The 9,186-nt window shown below is 33.0% G+C and overlaps 2 protein-coding genes across 3 annotated transcripts in view; one reads left to right on the forward strand and one right to left on the reverse strand.

The window, feature by feature from the left end:
* Positions 1-1,121, reverse strand: part of LOC127845670 (zinc transporter ZIP10-like) — a 40,043-nt gene extending 38,922 nt beyond the window's left edge. The window contains exon 1 of the mRNA XM_052376722.1: positions 1,050-1,121. The gene's annotated coding sequence lies outside the window, so the exon portion shown is untranslated. The remainder of the gene's footprint in view (positions 1-1,049) is intronic.
* LOC127845676 (WW domain-containing oxidoreductase-like) overlaps positions 1-9,186 on the forward strand; it is a 323,591-nt gene that overhangs the window by 136,558 nt on the left and 177,847 nt on the right. The window lies entirely within an intron of this gene.

Below are 9,186 nucleotides of genomic sequence, written 5' to 3' on the forward strand. Positions count from 1 at the left end.
AAAGCGATCTATTTGTTGTTTGTTTTCATCCTTATTTGTGTTCTTTCATTAAATTTAATTTATTCTAAAATAATTTCCATTTCTGAAATTTTGTATCTAAAATGGACGTGAAGATGCGTTTAGTAGAGATTTTTGTGGTAACCACATACCGAGCTCGTAGATAGTGTTCCACTCAAGAGCTCGTTTTTAGTAAAAACAAATAATAACAACAATATAATCGTTCCAAAAATGAATTTCAACGCATGCTTATGTTTTATTCAGACATAAATAGTAAAATTATATTTGATACAGTTCATGATTATCAATAAAAACGAAGATTATGTCAACCTTCTCTATATGCGCTTATATGAATTCCACCTCCTCTTTTTGCCAACCAGTGGGCGGAGTCTAAACTTTGCAGGTGCGTGTGACGTCACGCGTTAACTCGTCTATAGTCACTCTAGATGGCCAACCAGGAAAATATAGTCAGTCTAGAACAATCTATCATGCTGACTAGGGGTCAAGGTCATGCTGATGAAAGCATTGCATCAGCCAAAAATAGTGATAATAAAGTGGCCTTAATTAAATATTTTGTAAAACATTAAAAATGACATCAAATAACCATTCTTATAAACTTATTGAACAACCCTCTTTCACGTTTGCTCCAATCGTACATAGCGGAAAATTTAGAATACATGCAGCAACAAAGCCAAACACAAAGACACCATAAAAATAAAATGTGTAGAACATCTAGGAGAAAGAAACAGTTTATATATGAAATAGAAAAATACAATATGACAATACAACCTTTCATTGAAAAATAACCTTTCATTGAAAAATGTCAATCACTGGTTACAGCCAAACTTAAAGTACCATTCTGTTACAATGCACATTTTATGCGTGGTGCCGCCATTATATTGAAAAAGTACTCATAAAGAAATATCATACGTTCCTGATAGATAAATAAAAAGACCAATTGAATAGCCCAAAAGTGTTAACAACATAAAACAAATATTAAAGTGTTATGGACATAAATTGTAGCCTAAAAATAAAATTCAGAGCTCATTTACCTTTCGTGTCGTGTGCACATGTGGTATGTGAAAGCTTCTTTATCCCGTAACTACCGCGTGCTTCCGCTACTAAAGTAGCCAATGAAATTGAGTTGTGTACACACCCTTTATCTATTTATAGTATGATGACATCATTTTCTGGGCAGCGTGCGTTTCCGCGAGTTTCACATTTTTATCACGTGACTTTCACATATCAGACATGAGGGCCGACTAAAATATTTTATAACAAAAGCGTGACATTTTAATGACCGAAATAAAACACATTCATCTAGAGCTATTTAAAGTGCATGCTTATAAAATACACATTGTTGTAAATGCTAGTGTAAAACATCAATAGTGTGTGGTATGCCTGTTATTTATCATAAAAAAACATGATGAAATAGAAGATTTGTTGTACCTAATAACCTCTAAATTACATGTCAATAGGTACAACAAATTTTCTATGCTATTGAAATGAATTTACAACCAGTAATTATTTGTACCTAATAGTTTGGTTGTAAACTTATTTCAATAGAATGTTATACGAGAAGTATTAGATCAGTAGCTCAAATCGTTCCACTATTGTGAGTTGGATTGAGTCTTTTGTTTGAATGGCTTGAGCTCTATTTTTAGGAGGGTTTATCCATTTGATACTATTGCTGTAAGTTATACAGCATAACCGAACTATGGACTAAATGGACTTGACTATATGAACCAGATTTTGCAACCATATGGGCCACATTGTCAGATTGTACATCCTATCATTTGAAAACATAGATAAAAATAGACAGGCTAATGCCTATCATACTAACCGCACAATTTGCAGTTTCTAGATTTATAATTTATTAAAATAATAATAGACATAATAAAATAAACTGTCCCTGTTGTAAATATCCCTCCCCTCCTGCATGCCACTTTTTTAGAGGGTATGGGAAGTTCAGCTCTAAGAACTGGTTTCTCTGAACAAAATTAAAAAGAAATTAATACACAACATCCATTTGTGAAAGTATGAAAGTGTAAGTTATGGCCCTTGTTCACTGCACTTCCAATTGTTAAAATCTATCTACCTATGAAATGTCAAGTTAATACCCTGTATATTTTGCTAGATATGCCCCATTCAAAATTTAAATTTAATAAATTAACAAAGGGCAATAACTCTTAAAATATGGAAGCAAGAGTTCTGGTTTTTATGCACTTCACATTCCATAAATAAATCTACCTACCTATGAAGTTTCAAGATGGTACTTTTTATAGTTTACATGAGATATATGTTCTTAACAAACTTAAAGTAATAAAATGAACAAAGGGCAATAACTCTAAAAAAAGAGAAACAACAGTTACAGATCTTGTTTATTGCACACCCCTAAATGAGATCTGCCCACCTATGAAGTTGTTGTTGATACCTGTAATAGTTTTTTGAGATAAGCTCTGGACTAAATTTTACAAAAATAATGAACAGAAGACAATAATTTGAACAAGTCGGCCATGGTGGCTCAACAGACAACTGAAAGAATTTAATTGTTCTAAGCAGCTTTTGTGACATAGAATAATATTTTTCATAAATAATTAAGCTTCTGAACTTGCTTTTTTCACCGGATCCATTTTTAACTTGGCTGAGATATCATTAGAACAAAATGTTTTGATACAGTTTAAAGCTGTTATGTGAAAAACTTTTAAAGTATTCAAAAGGTTTTACTATAGCCATATAGGTAACCAAACTGCCCTGTCCCATTGTTACCATCTTTTCACCAGACCAGATCCATTTTCGAACTTGGCAGAGATATCATTAGGACAAATGTTCTGAGCAAGTTTCATGAAAATAGGACACAAGATGTGACTTCTCAAGTGTTAAAAGGACTGTCAACTACGACTGAGGAAAAAAGAAAAGTTCTAAAATACCATATTTTTTACAATTATTAGTTTATATTGATTAAAATATCACAATTGGTATATTACATGATTTGAAAAAAGTTAATATTTTAGTATATACTGTAATAAAATTTTGCGATGTGAAATCGAAAGTACATCGCGAAAATAGTTGACATAACGATATACACACTATAAATAACGCAAGTAGATTGATCATTTTATATATAAAATATATACAATTCACAACACATGCACAACTTGCATTCCTGGGTTTACCACGTGACGATGATGATCAATCTACTTGCGTTATTTATAGTTCACTGGTAGTTACCTGGTACCTGTACCCAGTAAAATTTATTACCGAATATACTGAAAATATGAAAACTTAACAACTTTTTTTAAGTAATGTAATATACCTGTCGTGATATTTTAATCAATATGAACTAATAATTGTACAAAAATACAGTATTTTAGAACTTTTCTTTTTTCGTCAATCGCGGTTGACAAGATTAACAAGATTTTTTAAATACTGTAAACGTATAGAAATTCGTCGGTATGAAATTTCGTGGTTTAATAAAAAAACAACTTATTTGTTGACACTTAATTGCGTGGATTTCAAATTTTCGGGGAAGACTGAAAGTTTAAAATTAAACTTTAATTAAAACAATCAGAGTAATAGCGAAACATAATCTGCCAGTCTGTGTTGATAGCAAGACTTAAGGGTCTTAATGAAGCATTAAAGTGTTGCCGATAATTGTTGATAAGAGCGATTAAGCCGCGCACTTGTGGGTTGATCCCAGCTCGCTAATTGCCATCAATGTTGTTTTGACAACATTTGCAAGTCTCAGTGCAATTGGTCCCCTAGTAGTAACAATTGAGTAATAAGGTCCCAAAATACACACGTGAAAACCGTTATGTCAACAAATGAAAATTTCGGAAATGACATTCCGAAATGACCGATTTCGGATTAAAAATGAATAAGTAATCGTTGGTACTTGAATTCGTGGTTCAACGGACCAACGAAATCCACGAAAATTCGTACCAAACGAAATTTTATGGTTTTACAGTAACCATTTCAGGAAATCTACCCAGACCCCTTGTGTATTGTTTTACAACTGTCTGGATCCAATTTTCACTTGGCCAAGACATAATTAAAACAAATGTTCTGAGCAAGATTTATAAAGATTGAACAAATTACGTGATTTCTAGAGTGTTTACAAGGATTCCCTTAATCCATATAAGGAAAACTGCCCCACCCCTTCAAAAGACCAGACCCATTTTAAAACTCAGCGGAGATGTAATTACAACATAGATTCTGCTTACATTTCATGAACATTTGATTAAAACTTGAGACCTTTAGAGTGGTCCAAGGAATAACAATTGCCATATTAGGAAAACTGCCTATACCACACTGGCAACAATCTTATTAAACGGATCAGAACCATATTCAAATGTTCTGAGCAAGTGTCAATTAGATTGGACAAAAATGTAGCTTCTATAGTGTTTACAAGGGTTCCCAAAAGCATTATATAAGGAAAACTGCACAGCCTTATGGTGGCCATGTTTATCAATGGAAATTAATCATTTTCAAATTCAACCAAAATATCAACAGAAAAAAGAGTCTGGGTATAAGTTTAAAACAGATTAGAAAAAAGCCTTCTTGAGTGTTCACAAATATTTTCCATAGCCATAAGAAAAAACTGCCACGCCCCATGGTGGCCATGTTAATAAAGGATCAATCTAACATATTTCTGAACTCGGCCGAGATATCATTACAACAAATGATGTGAGCAACTTTAAAACAGACAAGAGCTTCCCCAAGACAGCACGCTCGACTTATCTTACGCTTTGATAGTAGAATGCTGATTTTCTGTAAGGCATCTGATATTATCACCACTTGTTCAATGCCTATGGGTAGAAAATGGGATTACAAGATGGCAGATAAATGGTTAATTGCATATTAGAACACACTTAATTTATCAGGCCATGGTAGGTATTTTTAATATAATGCTTCAAGTAAAGATTTATTTAAAAAATCAATTAGGTTTTTAATATGTACTTATTTTACCTGATCTTTATGCAAGTATATATTAAGTTTACTTTGGCTTTCAACTGCCTAGGTCCTAAGATAATAACCTACAGTTTGACAAAGACTTGAACAAATATATTAAATATCTTTGTATCAAATTTATTTTTCTGTGCTTAAGTTAATTTTGCAAACATGTTTGAAGGTAGCGACAGGATTAAAATCTCAACCTGGTGTATGAAAGAAAAAACAACAGTTGCATTGGTTTGAAACAAAAAACTTTTTAGATTCGTGAGCACGAAGTGCTCTAGGTGAGAAATTACGATCATCCCATGTCCTGCGGCCTGCATTTTCAACTTTAAGTGTACTGTCACTCTGAAGGCCACATCTGAAACAATTTTCTTAAATTGTGTCAATTTACCAAAATGTGAAAAGGCTCCTTTAAAGTGGTAACCTTGATTTTGAGCCAGCGTGACTGACTCATGGATTCTTTCTATCGTTTTAATGACCTATATATTGGAGCAAATTTAAATTAAAATAATACAACCTATAAAGGAGGAGTGGATGTGATCTGAAAAATAAGCTGAAACTTCTATCTTTGAAGGGGTTTAGGAGATATGGTTTGGGCACGTATACAGAGGCTCAAACTTTTTATATTAAAGATTGGCCTTGAGCATGAGCAGGTGGACTGACTGCCTTTAGCACAACATCTGAATGGCCTAGACATTGTAGCCAAGTTTTCTTCAATGGGTTTATGGGATATGTTTGTTACAATAAAAAAAGAGGCTCATACTTTTGACATTGAAGAATAACTTTTACTTTGAAAACGACTGACTGCCTTCTGCACATGGTCTGAATGACCTGAATATTTTAGCCAAGTTTCTTGAAAATCCTTTAAAGCGTAAAGGAGCAGACACACACATTGAGACTAAAACGTTTGACCTTGACCTTGACCTTGAGCCAGCATGACTGACTCATGCCTCCCACATATTGTCTCAATGCCCTTACCATTAAAGGCAAGTTTTGATGAAAACACCCAAACGGTTCAGGAGAAAAGGAGCAGACACAAAAAAGGACCCGGACACTTTTGACCATGACCTTGTATGACGTTGACTTTGAGCCATCATGACTTACTCATGCCTTCTGCTACTTGTTTGATGCCCTCAACATTTGGAGCAAGTTTTATTAAAATCAATCAAAGTGTATAGGAGATGTGGAGCGTACACAAAGGAGTTACGAATGGACTGACAAACCAAATGAAGGGCAGAGGAAGGGTAATCCAATAATGTACCTTTCTTTGCAGCTGGGCATTAACAACAACATCTCAATATTAATTTCAAAACCAAGGATCTTAAAACAATTTTGATTAACTTATAGCACTTTCTGTTAATGAAAGAAATAAATGGCAGATACCCTAAACGGGATCACAGTCTAATATAATATATTATATAATGTATAATACTTTTTGAGGCAAGAAAAACCGAGCTACTTCTCGTCTGTTTCTTCAAAATGTACAAAAGATGTAGCAAGCTTACTATGAGTTTAAATAATCCATAGGCATTGAACAATAGAGTGGTTGATGTCAGACTAGTCTCACTTGAAACTTATAATTTGATTTTATAAATTTATAACATATCTTTTATAATGCACATAGTTTGCCAAAGACTTTAATTGCCATAATATTTTTACCGCAACATATAGGTTTTTTTAATACCAGAGGTGAAGCTACCAGAAATTGATTTACAAAAAATAGGTATATATGTGATTTTACAGGTTAACCTATTTGTACCCATGAGTGTTTTATTACATTGAGAAAACAAAGTCTTTTCTCTTTTTTTTGTCACATAAGCAATTACATTTTTTATAGTTTGTGAAGTAAAAATTTCTCTGCTTACAATTTTGAAAGCCATGTAAATATCTTATTTTCAACTCAATTTTGATAAAATAAAGCTCTTGCTATGGGGAATAGTGATCACTTACCATGGTTATAGAAACATTTGTCATCACATCTGTAGTATTGTTAAACATATTCCATGCAAATTATTGTGATAAAATAAAAACATGCTTGCTATCCAATTGAACAATTTGCCTCTAATGATAGTATGGTTTGTCCACTCTGATTCACTGCTGTTCTACAAATAGGTATAGGCAGTGCTCTGTGAAAAAGGGTTTTAATGCATGTGCGTAAAGTGTAGTCCCAGATTAGCATGTGCAGTCCGTACAGACTAACCAGGGACGACACTTTCCAACTAAACTTGATTTTTGCTAGGAAGAGACTTTCTTCAAACGAAAAATATCCTTAAAAGCTGCAAGTGTTATTCCTGATAAGCCTAATCTGGGACGACACTTTTTGCACATGCATTAAATCCCTTTTTCACAGAGCAAAGCACATATGTAAGAAATTAATATAAGGCAATCCATACACCAGATTTTCGACTGTGGCCAGGATGCAAACGAAAGAAACTTGTCTTAAAATTAGGTGATATGTTTTTTCCTTCTATTTTTGTGACATTTAACTCAAACTTAAGATACTAGATGCATTTTTGTCCAGGTCATACGATTGAGTAGAAAGGCACCTCCATAAATGTCTTTAATACCATATTGTTATTGTATGTATGGAAGATCCAATCTAGTTTCCACAGAGTAGAGGCGGATTTGATTTTATAAATTCTAATACACAAAGGAATTATTGAAAGCACAACAAACCTTCAATAATGTACAAATCACATTTTATTTGAATTTTTAAACAGATATATTTAAATAAAAAACAAGCAATCCATAGCGATCATTCAATATAAAATGGCTGTCTAAAATACTGAAATTTAAAACAAAGAACTATCAATAAACATGTTACTATAGTAGGTAGTTTATCACTAGGCAACATCACAATTTAAAACACAGAAAAAGTACCTATAGGAACTGTTATTTCTCAACTAAAAGGAATTTCAAAGTAACAAGAGGGCCATGATGGCCCTGTATCGCTCCACTGTTTTTTCTTTGCGAAAAAAACGTGTAATGCGCATGGGTTAAAATGTACTCAAGCATGTGACTTTCGGCGCTTAAAGTTGGAAGGGTGAGCATTTTTATATATGGAAAAAGTTACTACCGTGTTAACTAAACAGACAAAAAAGCCCGGGAAGTGTTGCACAGGTCCTTTGCTTATAACGTAGATACATTTATCTCTCCTAAAGATATTGTCATTCTTTCTATTTCACATATTTTTAGATGCTGAAGATCAAATCTACGCATTTGATTTGAAACAGATTCACAAGACCCATAGGAATCAAAATGCCTTAACGCTTTACCAAACAACACATTTTGGACTTTCCCAATTTGAAAGAGGTTGCAGACGTCAATTGAATTAAAATGGAATATGAAGGAAATGATCAGGTAGGGTAGAAATAATTGTGATAAAAGGAGAAATTGCTCATCAACCCACACATCCCTAAGACCAACAGGCCTGAGAATATTATGATAATCTAAAGATTATTTCTTTATATTTATAAATGTATTTAATTAAGTAATACATATGACTTCTAAGATCAATTCATAACTTATATTAAGAAAATTATAAAATGGTCAGAAATATATATGGATTGTTGAGCAATTGACAATCATTTCAACAATTCATGATCAGTCACGATTCACAAATGGAACAATGAATCATTAGTTATTAAAAAGCAGCATATACGATAGTTAAGAACATTGCACTTTATTAATTTCAACACCATCTCTTGGATACAAAGTTTGAGTTTACCGTGCAGTATCATATATTGACTTTCCTTGAAATAATTATGTTCATGGAAGTTGTGTTTTTGAAATCAATAATATATTATTAAACTGGTTTTAACACTACAAAAAAGACATGAAATTAACATGTCATCCAAAATATTTTCAACTGGATATATGGTCACTTTCAACATATTTAAATAAAACCCGACTTTTTTCAGTTTATAAGAAAAACATTCATAACACATGTTCTTACTTCAATGCCTTTGTAAGCAATCACCATCTGACCTTAAATGGCACTAAATGACAGGGTTTTATCTCATGTTTACAAGATGTTGATGTTGTTGGTCACAGCCAAACGGCCGCAGTAATCTCCACTGGTAAACGTCATATGTTCAGTTTTGTGACCCCCGGGGCCGGGTCAAATTTGAGCCCAGGGGAATAATTTGAACAAATTTGGTAGAGGACTATTAGATATCACTACATACCAAATTTAGTAGCCCTAGGCTCTATAATTAAGAACAAGAAGATTTT

This window comes from Dreissena polymorpha, chromosome 9, assembly GCF_020536995.1.
Source record: "Dreissena polymorpha isolate Duluth1 chromosome 9, UMN_Dpol_1.0, whole genome shotgun sequence".
Classification (NCBI taxonomy): Eukaryota; Metazoa; Mollusca; class Bivalvia; order Myida; family Dreissenidae; genus Dreissena; species Dreissena polymorpha.